Source organism: Pipistrellus hanaki (assembly GCF_964339955.1).
Source record: "Pipistrellus hanaki genome assembly, chromosome: 1".
Classification (NCBI taxonomy): Eukaryota; Metazoa; Chordata; class Mammalia; order Chiroptera; family Vespertilionidae; genus Pipistrellus; species Pipistrellus hanaki.
In genome coordinates, this window is record NC_140503.1 from 118696966 (window position 1) to 118714805 (window position 17840).

The 17840-nt window shown below is 39.5% G+C and overlaps 1 protein-coding gene across 1 annotated transcript in view; it reads right to left on the reverse strand.

The window, feature by feature from the left end:
- CUBN (cubilin) overlaps positions 1–17840 on the reverse strand; it is a gene marked incomplete at its 5' end in the record, with an annotated part of 295765 nt that overhangs the window by 190272 nt on the left and 87653 nt on the right. The window lies entirely within an intron of this gene.

Consider the following 17840-nt stretch of genomic DNA (forward strand, 5'->3'; position numbering starts at 1 on the left):
AAGAAAGAAAGAAAGAAAGAAAGAAAGAAAGAAAGAAAGAAAGAAAGAGAAAGGAAGGAAGGAAGGAAGGAAGGAAGGAAGGAAGGAAGGAAGGAAGGAAGGAAGAAAGAAAGAAAGAAAGAAAGAAAGAAAGAAAGAAAGAAAGAAAGAAAGAAAGAAAAGAAAGAAAGCAAGCAAGCTGACATTTTCACAAGATTTTGACGGGGATTTTTTTTTTTTCTTCTTTTCAGATAGGATTACTTCATTGAAGGAGAGTCCCTGAATCCCAGTCATTTTTAAATAACACCTTGTGAATGGGATGGGGGCAAGGGTACAGGGAGTGGGTTTGGGGGGAGCACTGATGAAAGAAGTTTTTTTTGCCTTTGGAAGGAAGAGAATGGTACATTAAAATAAATATCAAATAGACATTGATGAAAATGCTTAAACATAATGTCAAATAAATTAATTAGTACAAAATAATACCTCTATACAAAAAGTAATCTCATATCCCCAAATGTATGTCCTTCTAAAGTTTACACTTAATTAAATCAGATTTTTTGTTTGTATTCACACAGATGGCTAACGTCACCTCTGCAATTCATTCCCGGATAAATTTACCACACAAAACAGGAACAGTCATTTTTCAAAGTATACAAATACTGGTTACCATGGCAACCCCTTGGAGCCCTCTGATTCTGTTTTCAGAGCAAAATGTTAACCACAGGACCTTCCAGCTGTGACTCATTGCAACTACTGGCAAGCATTGGTCCTGCTAAGAGTATGATTTCCCCTCTTTTGGAAAGCCTAAAGAACAATTAGGTCTGAACAAATATTTGAAGTTGGAATTAAATCCATATTAAGGCAACCAATAGAAATTAAGAAGAGAAAGAGTGAGATTCTCACTTTGAATATGCACTTCTAATTTGTGTAACTGTGTTTGAGGCGTTTTCTTTAAATACCTGGAATGATGCTTATATTTTCAAGTTAGCCATTAAATGTGTCTTCAAATGTAGATATGTGTCTACACAAAACCTCTTTTGTAGAATGTTTTCAGTTATTCCCTTAAGGAGACTATTCCTTTAGGATTTTTGTGGCTTGGATCCTTCTCCCACTATGAAATATCCTCAACCACGCTTAGGACATTCAAAGAGGAAGGAAACCTCTTGCCTAGCCACATTTACCAACTTCTATCTACTTCCTTTGATAATTTGACACATGCATAGGCTATCGGAACATTAGTGACTTCAGACTCCAGTTGCAATATAAAATGATTTTTGGATTCCCACTAAATATTAAGTTGAAAAATATGAAAGCAAAAACGCATCACAGACAGAAAACATATCTAACAATTTTTATAAGGTGAAGGGTTTTGTAGGAACTTTAGGAGTCATTGGAACTCAAGTCTGGAGGAACCCAGACAGCTAATGTGCATCTCAGCCTCCTCCCTCAGTGGAACCAAGTTCATAAACTATAAGGACTCTCAGAACAGGGTGTGCTTTCAAAGTGTCTCTTGCTGCTAAATTATTGGTGTGTGTGTAACTGGTAAGAATAAAATTATAACTAATTATCTCATATGTATGAGATTGGGATGTACATAGGCTGACTTCTAAACACATTTTAGAAACATGGTAACAACTAATACTCAGTCTTTTCTATTTTAGATTGGTATCTAATTCGTTCTTTTAAAAACTATTGTTTTTCTTATTGAAAATTTTCTGGAAGGACATTCCTTTTTTATAGTAGAGTACTAATTTTAAGAATTAATAAATATAGTAAATGTAGCTAAATTAAACCAAAAGTTTCTTTGGGATACTGTCATTAAAATACGGGAAAAAAATTTTGGGTCCATTTTCTATTATAAATCTTTAAAAATTCCAAAAAGTTTAACCTTCAGGGTTTAATATGTAATTGAAATAACTTATCTGGGAGAGTTCCAGGTGTACTAGAGAATCCCTTAATAATTGTAGAGAACAAAAATTCTAGTCAATGTAAGAAAAATAGTTAAATTTCTGAGGACTATACTTAGTGAGTTCATACAGTGGTGTGTTTTTTAAGTCAATATCACTAATAGAAGATTAGAATTCATTTGGAAGCAGGAAAGAAATTGCACTGTAGGAACACAGTAGGGTATATTCAATATGGCCAGTGTCAGGGTCTGTGTAGATTCACAGTCCAGCCCAGATCTAAAATATGCTGAGAATAACATATTGCAAAAATTACTTAATCTCTTTAATTAAAAATATTTTTATAAATTTGGCCTCATGATGGTTCTTACCTCATAAGGTTGTTTTAAATAGCAAGTGAGACAAATCATGTGCTAGTTTAAGTGTGAGGCCTGGCATGTGGAATATGCTCAAAATGTTATTCTAACTCTTGGTCAGAGGCAAAGGGAACCAACATTTTTTTCCTAAGAAACGATTTCAGAAATACCTTTGAGAGAGGGGGGAAAAAAATATGGTGGCTAGAGAGAACTTGAGCTGATTTATGTACAACATTTCACAGAAATCATCCCTGACTGACCAGACAGGGAAGCAACAAATCAATGAATCACTTGCGAGGAGGTGGACAGCCATGACTTACCATGTGTTGCTAAGACAACCTAGTGGTGTGAGGAGACTGAGCCCCTTCCTGATGTGTGTGGTGCACAGCCCTACACAAATCATACTGTGGAGGAAAATGAAAACGTGGTATTTGTGTCAGGGAGGAGCAGATGGTGGATCCTGGCAGGAGATGGTGGTAAAGGGAACGTTAGGAAGACTGTCAGCAGGTGGTGAGAGAAGAGACAACTGTAAGGAAAATGGCTCTACATGTGTTTTTGCCTGTTGCAGCCTCCTCTGCCTTTTCTGTCGGGCCAGCCTACAGTTCTCCCTGCTTAGCCACTGGAGCTCCAAAGGGGTGGAGACTGGTGAATTTTTGGAGCATCTCTGCAGATTGCCCCACCCTGAACAACAACTGAAATGGGATCCACAGGAACTGCCTTTTTAGAGAACTGGTTAAGAATGTTGCTGCCAAAGTTTATTCACAAATCTCCTGGATAAACTTAGAACTTTTGGAGTTAACATTAAATGCGAAGGGCTTTGAACTGGCCCTGTAACAACAGTGGGAAGTGTCCAGCAAGCATCACAGAGTGGGGTAAAAGGCTCCCACGTGGGTGAGAAAAGCTCAGGGATGAAAACTAATCAAACTGTGGAGCATAAATGACACGGGCATCAAGAAGAGAGCGAATACAGAGCATGGTGAACTCGAGGTGGCTCTGGGATGACCCGGGGAGGTGAAGTCTCCTCCGTTATGCGGTGGGCACTTAGACAGGCATGAGCAGAGCAGGATGACAAGCCTGCGACAGAAAACCCTGGGTGCCTAGCAACAAAAAACTGAGAAAACAAGGACCTCACCCCCAGGGTGACCTTTCCTCCCCTAGCGTAAGAATGGCCATGCACTTTAGACCTCCTGACCTTCCATGTCGCTGGTCGTGTGGTTCAGACCCTCCCCTAACTTTTCCTCCCTGGTATGTCGCTGGTCACACAGTAGGCCCATTTAGAGGAAGAACAAGGGGCCTTGAGAATAGCTTCATACAACTTCCATGCTAATCCTTGCATAATCAGTCCTTTCAGCACTAAACCCTCGGAAAATGAGGTTTTCTGACCGGCATCAAATAATCTTGGAAGCAGAGCCTTCAGTCACTTGCCCACAGGAACAGAATTTTGGTCAAACTAGAGATAATATTGAGGCCTCAGTTGTGTTTCAGCTCCAGGCCCAGAAAAGCAGCAAAGCCAGGCTGGGCAATGCCATGGCTGACATCATGACCAGCTGTGATGACTAATGGCTCCTGCCCTGGCACCAACCAATCAGTGGGGACCCGTATCTTGAGGGGACACACCTGGAAAGCTGAAAAATATTCTACTGAGATCCTCCCCCTGAGACCTCCCCTAAGTCCCCACCATAAAGTCAAAGAACCCAGGGCACACTCGCACTCTCTAGAGCACGCCCCTCGAGTCTTCTCCACTGTGCTTTGCTTTCTTTCTCCTAAGTTCCAAGGGCCTCTCTTTGCCTCTGTATCTTGTTTCCTGGGACCCCGCCCAGCTGGTTCACTCTTCCTCCCACTGTGACGTCCCAAATAAACTTTTACTATGGTTTGAGTTGCTTGGCTCTGAATTCTTCTCTTACTGGCAGCTGAACTCAGGAACCAAGGTTGCTGAACCAAGGCCTAATCGCTGGCAGCACCCGGTGCCATTTCACCCCCAACAATTAGACACGTGGTCCCACACAGGGAACTCTGTTACACAGGCACACATCTTCCCCAAGGCACAGGAAAAGCCATGCGGCCATGTGCTGGCAGGGTGGGGCAGGAAATGTGAAATACCAGTCTAAAATTAAAGAATTACTCACATTGCTGGGCATCGCATGACATAAAACCCACCGAGAGACCACATTACTTTGTGTCACTCAGCATTAGAGGGCTGTCACAAATAGACCATATAGTCTCCCTTCCAGGCAGTGGTTGGTTGTTGTCTGCTCTTAGTAGTGCATTTTCATTTTTATTTCTGCTTTCTTTCTATTACTCATTGTGGAAGCCTCCGAGGCTGATTTGGTGGTTGTTCTTCTTCTTCTTCTTCTTCTTCTTCTTCTTCTTCTTCTTCTTCTTCTTCTTCTTCTTTTTCTTCTTTTTTTTTTAATCATTGTCTAATCATCGTTGTCTAGTCATGACTTTTTTTTAAATCATTGTCTAATCAACTTTAAGTTGTTACCGTGTTTCTTAAACTTAAAGTCTAAGTTTATCCAAGATTTAACTACAAAGATGTTTATGGCAGCATTGTTTGTAACGTAGGTATTTGAAGACTCTGAATGCTCTATGACAAGAATTGGTGGCTACATTATAATGCTGGAAGATGCAGTGTTGTAAATAATGTGGTATATCATAGTAAATGACATGGAGAAACATTCACAAGCTCTTGTTTCATGGGAAAAAGTTATGGGGGAATGAGTATGAACAGGATGATCCCCTTAGAATATTAACATAGAGTAAATAAATACATAGGGAGAGGCTACAGGAAAGAATGCAGATGAAAATTATCAACAGTGATGTAATTTAGGTTATTTTTATTTTATCTAGGCTTTTTTATATTTTCCAAATTTCCTGCAATGGCAATATGTGGATTCCGGTGTGATCAGATAAGCTTACTTTTGAAGCATTATCTTTGGGGACCAATTAACATAACAATGTAGATATGCACTGGTAATGTTTTTCCAACCTCAAAATTTCATACCCTTTTAGGTTCTCAATACCCAGCTGGTCTAGGAAAAATATTATTCTGTCTATCTCCATAGTCTTTTAGATGTATCTCAAGATTATTCATGAAAATAAGGCTATTAAAATGTTGTTATAGAAGGTAATCTCCCCCTAGATTAGTTTAAAACCATATTTTGTCCCTTGTGCTCCCTTTATTATAGTAACTAAATTTTTATTATTAATTAGACTAATTCTTTATTTAAAAACACTGCTTGAGATGTTCACAGACTAAAGACGTCTTACAAACATTAAGTTGTGATAGTCACTGATGGAGCACTAGATGCCTAATTCCCTCCCTCGTGGTGAGGGAACTGCTGTGAAAGCCAGGCACACTCTCCTGTGTGTACATAAACATTTAGTTCCATGAACCGTAGCCTTCCCTCTGCCAACTGGATCGCTACAGTGAAGTACTAAACATTTAAAAGAATTATTCTGCCTCCTAAAAGCCTCACCATCTGCTACAGATGGACTCGGAAACAGGGAAGGTGAAATCACAGATCCCGGAGCCAGAGACCCTAGCACCTGCCATGCAGACTCATCCCCACTGGGGCAGCGGGAAAGAAAGCCTGTTAAACAGTAAATGTAAGAACTAAAGATAGAGTATAAATAAATAAACAAATAAATAAATAAATAAATAAATCATCTGAGATATTACAATAGGAAATCTTTACTATTTTAAAATGTAGAAAATTAATATAATTAACTAAAACACAAGGACTCCTAACTTTAAAATTTAGAATCCTGATTGCTGTGTGCCCGTTAGACGGTGGAAGAGGCCTCCACTCCTTGCCTCCGCTGGCCTTGCTGAGCAGACCTCTGCTAAGAGGAACGTGGGGAGAGCAATGTGAGCTCTGAGCATCTAATGTAATGTTAGTGGCTTTCGGGTTGTGTGGAAAGTATCTATAGATCTCATTATTACTCATCCGGATTCTGCATTCATGTTTGAGAGAATAGTGAGGGGGAAACACACAGACTTTCTTTGGAATCTGAGAGCAAAGCCTCTCTTTGGAAGGCTGGTGGGTTTGCCTCATTAACTGCAGCAAATTAAAGCAATGGCATGCAATCCTTTACTGTGAGGGATGGTCAGGAAAGATCAGCGTTTCCTTTTGAGAAACGGGATTGTAATCGCACTGATATATCACTCATTTTAACTTTTTATAATTAAATAGCATTTTACCTGGGCACCTTTAGCATCTTCAATTTTTTATAAAATGCTTCTGGTTACACTTATTGACACTACAACGTATTTGGCTTACTTAACCAATAGATACTCTTCATTCTAAACTCTTTTTTAATCTATTGTAGATCATGCTTTGTGCAATGTTAGACTCATCTGGTATAGAATCATAAACTGAGTTGTCTGGAATACTGTTGTCACTTTTATGCATGTGTTTGAATAGCAGTTGTTCACAGAATTGAAATAACTTATCTCTGACTTCTAAGCCAAATGCCAGGCCTCTTAGAAGAGAACTTTCTGTGAAAGACATTTCCAGGAAGCATGACTCATCTGCTCAGGAAGTGTCTGCGGAGGTGCCATGATGATGAAAGTCCGGGCGGACCTATAAATCTCAGCTGCTTCTCTGCCTTTCTCCAGCTGGCAAAGAGTCCTAGACCACAATTCTCAAGTTCAGACAGAGAATCCTGCGGCTTCTGTAGTCAACTGGAAGGAGGACAGAAGCCCTGTTTTCAGCACATGAGGCCACTCTGTGCTCATCACAACTGGGAAGCTGCTTTGGAAATAGCTCTTCATTTATGCCAAATGTTTTAGACAATCAACATTAACCCATGAAATTGTTTATGTTGAAGTAATAATAAACAATATTCATTTAATAAGTATTTATTAGCTGAGTATTGTTATAAGCCTTTCATTCTTTTAAAATCTTCATTGTTAAAAGTATCTATTACACATGTCCCTTTATGCCCCCATTAATCCCTTCTAGCCCACCACAGCTCCCTATCCAAGACCTTGACCACCCTGTTGTTCCTGTCCATGGGTTATGCATATATATGCATAAAAATTCTTTGGTCTATGTCTTCCCACCCACATACCCACCTCTGCTCTCCCTCTGAGATTCAATGATCTGTCTCATGCTTCTCTGTCTCTGGATTAGTTTCATTCATCAGTTTATTTTGTTCATTAGATTACACATATGAGTGAGCTCATGTGATACTTGTCTTTCTTTGACTGGCTTATTTCTGTTAACATAATGTTCTCCAGGTCCCTCCACGCTGCCTCAAAGGGTGTTTTGTTTTGTTTTGTTGTTTTTTTGTTATTGCTGAAGAGTATTCCATGGTATAAATGTACCACAGCTTTTTTATCCACTCATCTGCTGATGGGTACTTGGGCTGTTTCCAGATCTTAGCTATTATAAATTGTGCTGCTTTGAACATAGGTGTGCATATATTCTTTCTGATGGTGTTCCTGATTACTTAGTATATATTCATAGAGCCTGGACTGGTTTGGCTCAATAGATAGAGCGTCGGCTTGGGGACTGAAGGGTCCCGGGTTTGATTCCGGTCAAGGGCATGTACCTTGGTTGCGGGCATATCCCCAGTTGGGGGTGTGCAAGAGGCAGCTGATGGATGACTCTCTCTCATCGATGTTTCTAACTATCTCTCTCCCTTCCTCTCTGTACAAAATCAATAAAAATATATTTAAAAAAGAATAAAAAAAGAATATAGTCATAGAAGTGGTATCACCGGGTCAAATGGCAGTTCCATATTTAATTTTTTGAGGAAACTCCATACTGTTTCCCACAGTGACTCCATTTCCACCAGCAGTTCCCTTTTCTCCACAACCTTGCCACCACTTGTCACTTGTTGATCTGTTGATGGTAGCCATTCTGACAGGTGTGATGTGATACCTCATTGTCATTTTAATTTGCATCACTCTGATGATCAGTGACTTAGAGCATTTTTTCATATGTCTCTTAGTAATGTATATGTCCACTTTAGAGAAGTATCTATTTAGGGCCTTTGCCCAGTTTTTAATTGGATTGTTTGTCTTCCTTTTGTGAAGTTGTATGAGTTCCTTATATATTTTGAATACTAACCCTTTATCAAGTGCATCATTGGCAAATATGTGCTTCCATCCAGTTGGCTCCCTTTACAATTTGTTGATGGTTTCTTTTGCTGTGAAGAATTTTTTTTTTATGCAGTCCCTTTTGTTTATTTTTTCCTTAGTTTCCCTTGCTCAAGAAACTGTATCCTCAAACATATTGCTATGAGCAATATATCTGAGAATTTCTGCCTATGGTTTCTTCTAGATTTTTTATAAAAATATATTTTATTGATTTTTTACAGAGAGGAAGGGAGAGGGAGAGTTAGAAACATCGATGAGAGAGAATCATCGATCAGCTGCCTCTTGCATACCCCCCACTGGGGATGTGCCTGCAACCAAGGTACATGCCCTTGATTGGAATCGAACCCGGGACCTTTCAGTCCACAGACCGACGCTCTATCCACTGAGCTAAACCAGTTTTGGCTCTTCTAGATTTTTTATGGTTTGATGATTTACATTTAAGTCTTTTACCCATTTTTAGTTTATTTTTTTATATGGTATAAGTCAGTGGTCAGCAAACTCATTAGTCAACAGAGCCAAATATCAACAGTACAACAATTGAAATTTCTTTTGAGAGCCAGAAACCAACTTCTGCATATGGGCCAGGAAGTTTCAATCGCACTGTACATGCGCACCTGCTCATGGTATTTTGTGGAAGAGCCACACTCAAAGGGCCAAAGAGCTGCATGTGGCTTGCGAACTGCAGTTTGCTGACCACTGGTGTAAGTTGATGGTCTAGTTTAATTTTTTTCATCTATCTCTCCAATTTTCCCATCACCGTTTATTGAAGAGATAATCTTGACTCTATTGTATGCTCTTGCCTCCTTTGTCAAATATTAATTGAGTGCAATGGCTTGGAACAATTTCTGGGTTTTTTGTTCTGTTCCATTGATCCATATGCTTGTTCTTGTCCCAGTGACAGGCTGTTTTGAGCACAGTGGCTTTGTAAAACAGCTTGATATCTGGTATTATGATCCCTCCAACTTTTGTTCTTCTTTTTCAAGATTGCTGCAGCTATTCCTATTTGGGGTCTTTTATGGTTCCATATAAATGTTCAAAGCATTTATTCCAGGTCTATTAAATATGCCAATGGTATTTTAATAGGGATTGCCTTAAATCTGTAGATTGCTTTGGGTAATATGGACATTTAATTATGTTAATTCTACTAATCTATGAACACAATATATTCTTCCACTTATTTATATCTTCCTCTATTTCTTTTTTCAACAACCTGTAGTTTTCCAAGTACCAATCTTTTACCTCCTTGGTTAAGTTTATTCCTAAGTATCTTAATTTATTTTTGTTGCAATGGTAAATTGTATTATTTTTCTAGTTCCTCTTTCTGGGAGTTCATTATTGGTATATAAAAATGCCATTGATTTCTGGGTGTGAATTTTGTATCCTGCTACATTGCCAATTCATTTATTAAATCTAGTTTATTGGTGGAGTCTTTAGGGTTTTGCATGTAAAATACCATGTCATCTGCAAATAATGACAGTTTTAATTCCTCCTTTACAATTTGGATTCCTTTATTTTTTCTTCTTATATGCTCGCTAAGGCTAAGAGTTCCAATCTATCCTATCTTACCTAATAATAGACAAATATGTAAATTGCCCATTCATCTGCTAGATCAGGAGTGATATGAAAATTAATCCAACAAAGATGGATTAGGAATGATATGGAAATTAATCCAACAAAGATGACGGTTAATTTGCATACACAGGTGCCAAGTGATGGGGGTGGGATACAGGCGTTCTGCCCCACCCCCAGTCTCTCAGGGCTTCTAAGCAGCGTGGGAAGGCATGCCAGAGCAGAAAGAGGCAGCTCTGGGGCCTGAGCAAAAATGTGCTGGGCCAGAGTAGAAAGGCAGTGCTGGCAGCCAGGGAAAGGAAAGCCCATTCTAGCATGAATCTTCATGCATCAGGCTTCTAGTATATAATAAAGGCCTAATATGGTAGGTGTCCGATTGTCCAGTCAGCCATTCAACGAATCAAAGTGTAATATGATAATGATATGCTAAGGCTGCTCAATCACTGCTCAATCACTGATCACCAGGGGGCAGACACTCTGACTGGTAGGTTAGCTTGCTGCTGGGGTCTGGCCAATTGGGACTGAGCGAGATGGGCCAGACATGCCCTGGAGTCCTCCCCAGCTGGCCAACCTCCCACATCTGTCCCTGGCCCTGATCATGCACCAATGGGGTCTCTTGGCCTAGCCTGTACCTTCTCACAATCCAGGACCCCTCAGAGGATGCCAGAGAGCCGGTTTTAGCACGATCCCGTAAGCTTGGCCCAGAGACCCCATTGGTGCACAAATTAGTGGACCAGGATTCTATGGTTGACTAAGAGTGGTGAAAGGGAACATCCCTGTCTTGTTCCTATTCTTAAGGAAAATAGTTTTAGTTTATGCCCATTCAGTATAATATTGGCTATAGGTTTGTCATATATGACCTTTATTTTGTTGAGGTCTGATTCCTCTATTCCTACTTTGCTGTGAGATTTTATCAAAAAAGTACGCTGGCCCTAACCAGTTTGGCTCAGTGGATAGAGCATAGTCCTGTAGACTGAAAGGTCCCAGGTTCGATTCTGATCAAGGGCATGTACCTTGGTTGTGGGCACATCCCCAGTAGGAAGTGTGCAAGAGGCAGCTGATTGATGTTTCTCTCTCATCAATGTTTCTAATTCTCTATCCCTCTCCCTTCCTCTCTGTAAAAAAGCAATAAAATATATATCTTAAAAAAGGGGTGCTGGATTTTGTTGAATGACTTTTCTGCATCTATTGATATGATCATGTGATTTTTATCTTTTAATTTGTTTATGTGATGCATCACATTTATTAATTTGTGAATATCGGACCAGTCTTACATCCCTGGAGTAAATCCCACTTGGTCCTGGTGTATGATCTTTTTAAAATATTGATGGATATAGTACTTTTGGTTTCAGATCCTTGCTTTTTATTACCTTGAATACTTTTAGTTTATGCCCATTCCCTTCTGGCTTGTAGAGTTTCTGATGAAAAATCAGTTGACAGCTTTATGGGCACTCCTTTGTAAGTAATAGATTGCTTTTCTCTTACTGCCTTTAAGATTCACTCTTTGTCATTAATTTTTGGCATTTTAATTATGATGTGTTTGGGTGTGTGCATGTTTGGGCTCTTCTTGCTTGGGACTCTCTGTGTCTCCTGAACTTGTGTGACATTTCTTTTACCAGGTTAGGGAAATTTTCTGCCATTATTTCTTAAAAAATGTTCTCTATCCCTTGCTCACTTTGTTCACCTTATAGGACACCTATAATGAAAATATTGTTATATTTCATATTGACTCACATCTCCCTTAAGCTGTTCTGTTTTTTAATTGCTTTTTCTTTTTGTTCTCTAACCCAGTGATTTTTTTTCTACCCTGTCTTCAAAATCACTGATCCAATCCTGAACTCCTCCTAATCTGCTGTGTATTCCTTCCAATCTGTTATTTATTAGAGCTATGTCATTCTTCATTTCTGACTGGTCTTTTTCATAGTTTCTATATCTTCTCTCATGCTGTTCAGTACTCTTGTAATCATTATTTTGAACTCTATATCTGATAAATTTCTTACCTCCATTTCATTTAGCTGTTCTAGTTCTTTCATTTGTTTTTTTTCTCTTTTCTTTTTGTCTCCTAATTTTGGCTGCCGGTCTCTATGCAGTCTCCATTTTACATCCTTTGTTATCAGGGTTTTCTCCAGATAGTTTTCAATTGTGATTCAGGATTGTTTTCCATCTTTTAGTTGTAATTTAAGTTTTGTGTTGGAAGAGTGTCATTGTAGCTTCCACTTATTGTGCCATTTTGGAACTCCATAATCCCTTTATGTGTATTACCTAATTTAAAATTCCTAGCATTTCTATAATGCAGTGGTATTATTATCCCCATTATAAAGCTTTGGAAACTGAGGTATGCAAAAGTTTAGTAATTCAACATTTTAAAAGGCATCAACTCCTCAAGAATATTTTCTTGTTTCCTTTGTTGGAAATTATTTGTTTTTAAATAAGAATTTTTAAAGTCAAGTATATATTTAGACCTTATTCTCTGTAATAATAGAGAATAGTGAAAACTATTTTAAGTTACAGTGATAATAGCAAAAACTCCTATAAGTCAATGGAATCAACATATTTTTTCATTATATTTCTTAGCAGAGCTTTTAGTACAATGAGTGGACTAAAATTTGAGAAGAGTCAAAATACATTAATGAAATAGGCTGCAGTCAGAAAGAAAAAGGGAAATTAAGTGTCTTAAGGAACAAACCACTAATTATATGTCAACCTAAAAAAGTAAATGCTCTTTACTTGCAAATTTCTCTATACCTGAGGTTCTTCTCTTACATTAGGATTATTGCAAATAATAGCAGTGAATATTTATGTAATTGTTTACTATGTGCCAAGCTTTATTCTGACTAAATATAGATTTATATAGATAGATAGATCTATACAGGGGTTGGCAAAGTATTTTTATAGTTGTGATTATGTAAAACAGAGTTAAACTTATTGTGATAATCATAACCTGCATGTTTCTTCCCATACAAACAACTGTAAACCTGTTTTTGCCCATCCTCATTTATATATCTACATCTATATATAAGTAGATATAGATATAGATATAGACATAGATATAGATATAGATATAGATATAGATATAGATACTCATTTACAATGATTATCCCATTTTATAGATGGGGAAAGTGAGGCACTTGGAAACTAAGTGACTTGCTCAAGGTTACCTGACTATTAAGTGATGAGGTCTAGTTTAAACCCAGTCTATGTGGTTCCAGTCTTCAATCTTAAGCACTAGGCTAGACTGGACAAGTACCAAGACTAATGTACAAGGTTGTACATTCTATTGAGTAGCCTGGGCACCTATAAGACATTTTCTTATGAGTGAGCAATAGATGAGTTATTAAATTTTTGCTTATCATTAGCCTCCCATACTAGTAAGCAGCTCTCTTATATCTGATCTTATAGTATCAGTTTCTTCTTCAGTAGAGACTACAGATTTTTATAGAGGAAAAAAAAGTGAAACAAAAAGAGAGAAACAGGGGTGACCATGGGGAGAATATTTCAGCCATCTAGACATCTCTCAAATGTCATTTTCTGGAGGGGAAATCATGGCACTTGATGAACTCTTTTTATGTTCTCCTCTTTCAGAAAGTAAATAGTGAAGAAAAATGCAACCCTGGACTAATTCTGCCCAGCAACAAATGGTGGTTAATGCAGATGAGACCAAAAGGGAAGAGTGGATTGATTTCCTCAGAGTCTGAATGATGCACACATCGTCACAAGCCTCAGGTTTTAAGGAGCTAGACTTCAAAAGGAGATGGGAGTCCATAGACCCAAGATTTAGCAATGAAAGAAAAGATAATCAATGAAAAAAGGAAAGAATGTTTTAATGAAAAATTCTAAAAAAAAAAAAAAAAAAAAAAACAATTAAATTCTGTCCACAGAATCAGGGATAGCTTTTACAACAATAAAAGGTGAAATCTCGGGGGGGGGGGGGGGGGGGCGGGGAGAGAAATCAAATAAGAAGAAACCCATGGGGCTGCACAGGAGCTTCCTGACCATTTTCTGAGCCCAAACACAAACTGTGGGAAACAGCACAGTTAGGGGGGAGGGGGGAAAATGTTTATTTTTTAAAGCTATCATTAGGGCAAAATAAAGATAAAAATGTGGATTGAGCTGACACCTGCAGAAGATAGCATATCATGCATGATAAAGGGCAAGTGGAAACTTGCCTGGGATGGTTTTGAAACTGGAAGAAAGACAATGAAGTCCAATTTAGAAGATATGACAGTCAATCCTTTAAATGAAAATTTTCAGGTTTAAATAAATTATATCCTCTAGTACTGAAAGGTACAGTCACTACAGGACTAATTTTGTAATCTTCCTGAATGCTTATAACAAATGTTTTTGGGCAACAGCAGAATCCATGCCCATCCTCACAGAGGCTGCTTCTGCCCACACATGTGACCAGTGACCAGAGAGATCTGTGATCTGATCGTACTGCCTGAAGAAGCACCCATCCCTAAGCAGGTTACATCCAGGCCTTTGCTGTCAGGCTCAACAAGATGAGACACCTGTGCAGTAATTTGTTGAAAAGGGAAAGTCTAGTTGCTTGTAAGTGCTTGAGGTAAACGGACATGTGCAGATGTGACTTAGTTGGTTGTAGTCCTGTGCCCAAAAAGCTGCAGGTTCAATCCCTGGTCGGGCGAGTATGGGAGGCTATCAGTGATGTTTCTTTCTCCCCTCTCTCCACTCTTCTCTCTCTTCTCTCCTCTCTCCTCTCTTTTCTCTCTCTCTCTCAAATCTAAAAGCATATCCTCAGGTGAGAATTTAAAAAATATATATGTAAAGTCATGGCTGGGGTGACAATGTTGAAACTAAAATTGTGAGGTTGCAAAAACTCAGAAGTTTGGAAGGAGAGAGATGGGAATGCAGGGAGAATCCACAAAGCAGTAAGACAGAGAAGAGAATCCACTAAGCTGCCTCTGTTCCTGCCCTCTCTCAGCTTTTTCATTTATTCTGTGTGTCAGGAGGTTTCTTTCTTTTCTCAGAGTAACAGTCCTTTCACAAACACTAATCATTTCTACATGATTTAGTCTGAGTGTGTATCTGCAACAAATAATATAAAACAAAACAACGAAACACAAGACTGCCAGAGGTCTGAAGGAAAAAGTAGTCAATTTCCAAAATTTTGGAAAGATTTATTCTGGAATGTCACAGATGAGTAAGATTGACAGTAATTTGTGTGTGTGTGTGTGTGTGTGTGTGTGTGTGTGTGTGTTTGTGTGTGTGTGAAAAAATTCTAAATTAGACACTAAAAATAATTTTTCAGCAATTAGCAGAGAAAGAGAAAGCGGTGATTATAATAAATGGCTACTGCTTATCTATGGAGAAGCCAGGCTAAAATGGCCACTCCTTCAGATCACCTTTGATGGGGACAGAAAATTAGGAAAGAGTATAAAGATAGAGGTGTGTAGTATTACTGCTAAAAGCATCAGCCTGGAGCCACAGAACCTGCTAGAAAACCTGGCTTAGCCACAAATAATCTTTATGATGGTGGATAAGCTGTATTTGCCTCAATTGTCTCACCTGTCAGATGAGTATATTTCTAACATTTGAGGGCTGCTGTCAATTATAGATAATTTTAATGAAAGAAACCTTATCATTTTGGAGTATTTGAAACAAACATCATCCGATGGCCAAAGAGTCTAGGTACAAATGAATAATACTCTACAGACCAGACAATCAGGATTTAGAGCAGTCGTGAAGTGATGGAATTTTCAGGCAAAAGAGTCAAATTAATATAACTTACTTGGAGTAACATCCTGGGTATGGCTATACTAGGAAAGCCATTACAAGTCATGTAAAAGTGACCTGGGGATTACAGGTCTTAATATAGTCCAACGTTACCACCTGACTGACGATAAACTCCTTTAACCTCAGCCTACAATTCCAGAGGTGTGTGGAGCAGAGGACATAGTCCCAGCATACCTGGTCCTGGATAGGTTAGTTGGAGTGCTGTGTCCACTACTGGGCCACATTTTAAGAGACACTGACATACAAAAGAACAAGCAAAGGAGGATGTCCCATGAGAATTTGTCCCTTGAGGACCAGTTAGGGAAATAAAAGACAAGGATTGGAGAAAAGAGACCAAGACTTAATGATTTTCTAGACAGAACTGACATTGAATTCATGGACTTAGACTTCTATATTTACTCTCTCCCCTTCATTCCCCTTCACACTACAGCCTTGTTCCTGCTCCCTCCATCCCTCAAATGGGGCTCTGCCCATAGTCATGCTGGTCTCCAAGGGTTACTGCTCAACCCTGACCTTTCTTGATTCGTTGGGAGAATCTCATCGTATTGACCCTGTCACCTTCTATTATACTCTCTTCCCTCAGCTTCCATAACATAATAACCTCCTAGTTTTCTTCTTTCCTTTCCTCCCTGTTGATTTATAACATGTGCTCTGGCCTCCCTGTACATCTCAGTGACGATTCCTCCCAAATCCATCACTTCTATTTGTGTAGTACATCACCTATAACAAATCTCCTCTTTCACGTGGAGACTCAGACTCAAAGTAAAAATGACAGAGTTAAATCAAGTTGTAAAATCCTATATAATAAAGAGGTGATATGCAAATTAACCCTCACGCCCTCACAAGATGGCTACCTACAACCAGGCCAGCAGGGGGGTTAGTGAGGGCAACCAAACAACTGAACAAGCAGGCTGCATAGGGTGACCAAGCCAGTAGGGAGGTTACTGAGAGACAACCAAATGACTGAACAAGCACACTGCATGGGGCTGACAGGTCAGCAAGGAGAATTAGTGAGAAATGGCCAAACGACTGAAGAGCAGGCTGCATGGGGCGATTAGGATGGTGGGGGAAGGAGCAATTGCGGGTGACCAGGCTAGCAGGGGGGCCAGTAAGAGGCAATCAGGCTGGTGGGGGGGGGGGGAGTTAGGTCTGGCCAGGCTGTCAGGGAGACAGTGAGGGGCAACTAGGCCAGCATAGGGGGGGCAGTTGGGGGCGACTAGGTTGGCAGGGAGGCAGTAAAGGGTGACCAGGCTGGCAGGGGGGGAACAGTTAGGAGCAACCAGGGAGGGGGAAGTTGAGTGCCACCTGGCCAACAGCAGGGGGCAGTTAGGGTTGACCAGGTGGGGGGGGGGGCAGTTAGAGGCAACCAGGCAGGCAGGCAGATGAGCGATTAAGAGCTAGCGATCCAGGATTGTGAGACGGATGTCCCAGATTGGAGAGGGTGCAAGCTGGGCTAAGGGAACTCCCCTCCCCGATGCACAAATTTTGTGCACTAGGACTCTATTATAGGAATAATTCTTAAAGTTGGCTTCCCATAACTGTATGATCAATATGGTGTTACTCCTTTAAGCAAATGACCCTCCCTCCCACTGAGTATTTTATTTCCAAATCTCAATCATTTTGTTTTGCCCAGAAGACAAAATAATGAAGGATGGATTCGATTCCCAATAGGCTCCTTAGGGGCCCATACCTCTCAGCAAAGTTGGGCACAATGTCCTACCAGCACCCAATCAAGTCCTTTCAGAGTTCCAGTTTTATTAATTCAAAGTAAGGCAATGCTGGCTCAATGTAATGGTCGCTCAATTTAGACTTGGCTAAGTCACTTGAAATAATAACTACAAGTTATTAAAATAATGAAAATAGATTTTGTGTTTGTGGTCCTGCTGTCCTTAAATGGTTATTTGTGCTTTTACATTTCCCTCCTGGATCAGCCGCTGCAGAGATCACTCTGGTCTTGCCCCTTGGCTTAAAGAAATGGAAAAAAGTCACCTCCCTCCAATAGCATCATTCTTTGGAAGCCTTTGCTGAACTTCTGGTTCTCATTCTGTAACTTTGCTGCTTTCACCATCCATGTTGCACAAGATAGATGGCATGGCTGCAACACCTTCTATGAAGGGCCTCCCATGAGCTGCTCTGCAGTTACTGGAACAAATAATTTTTATTTGATAGTTT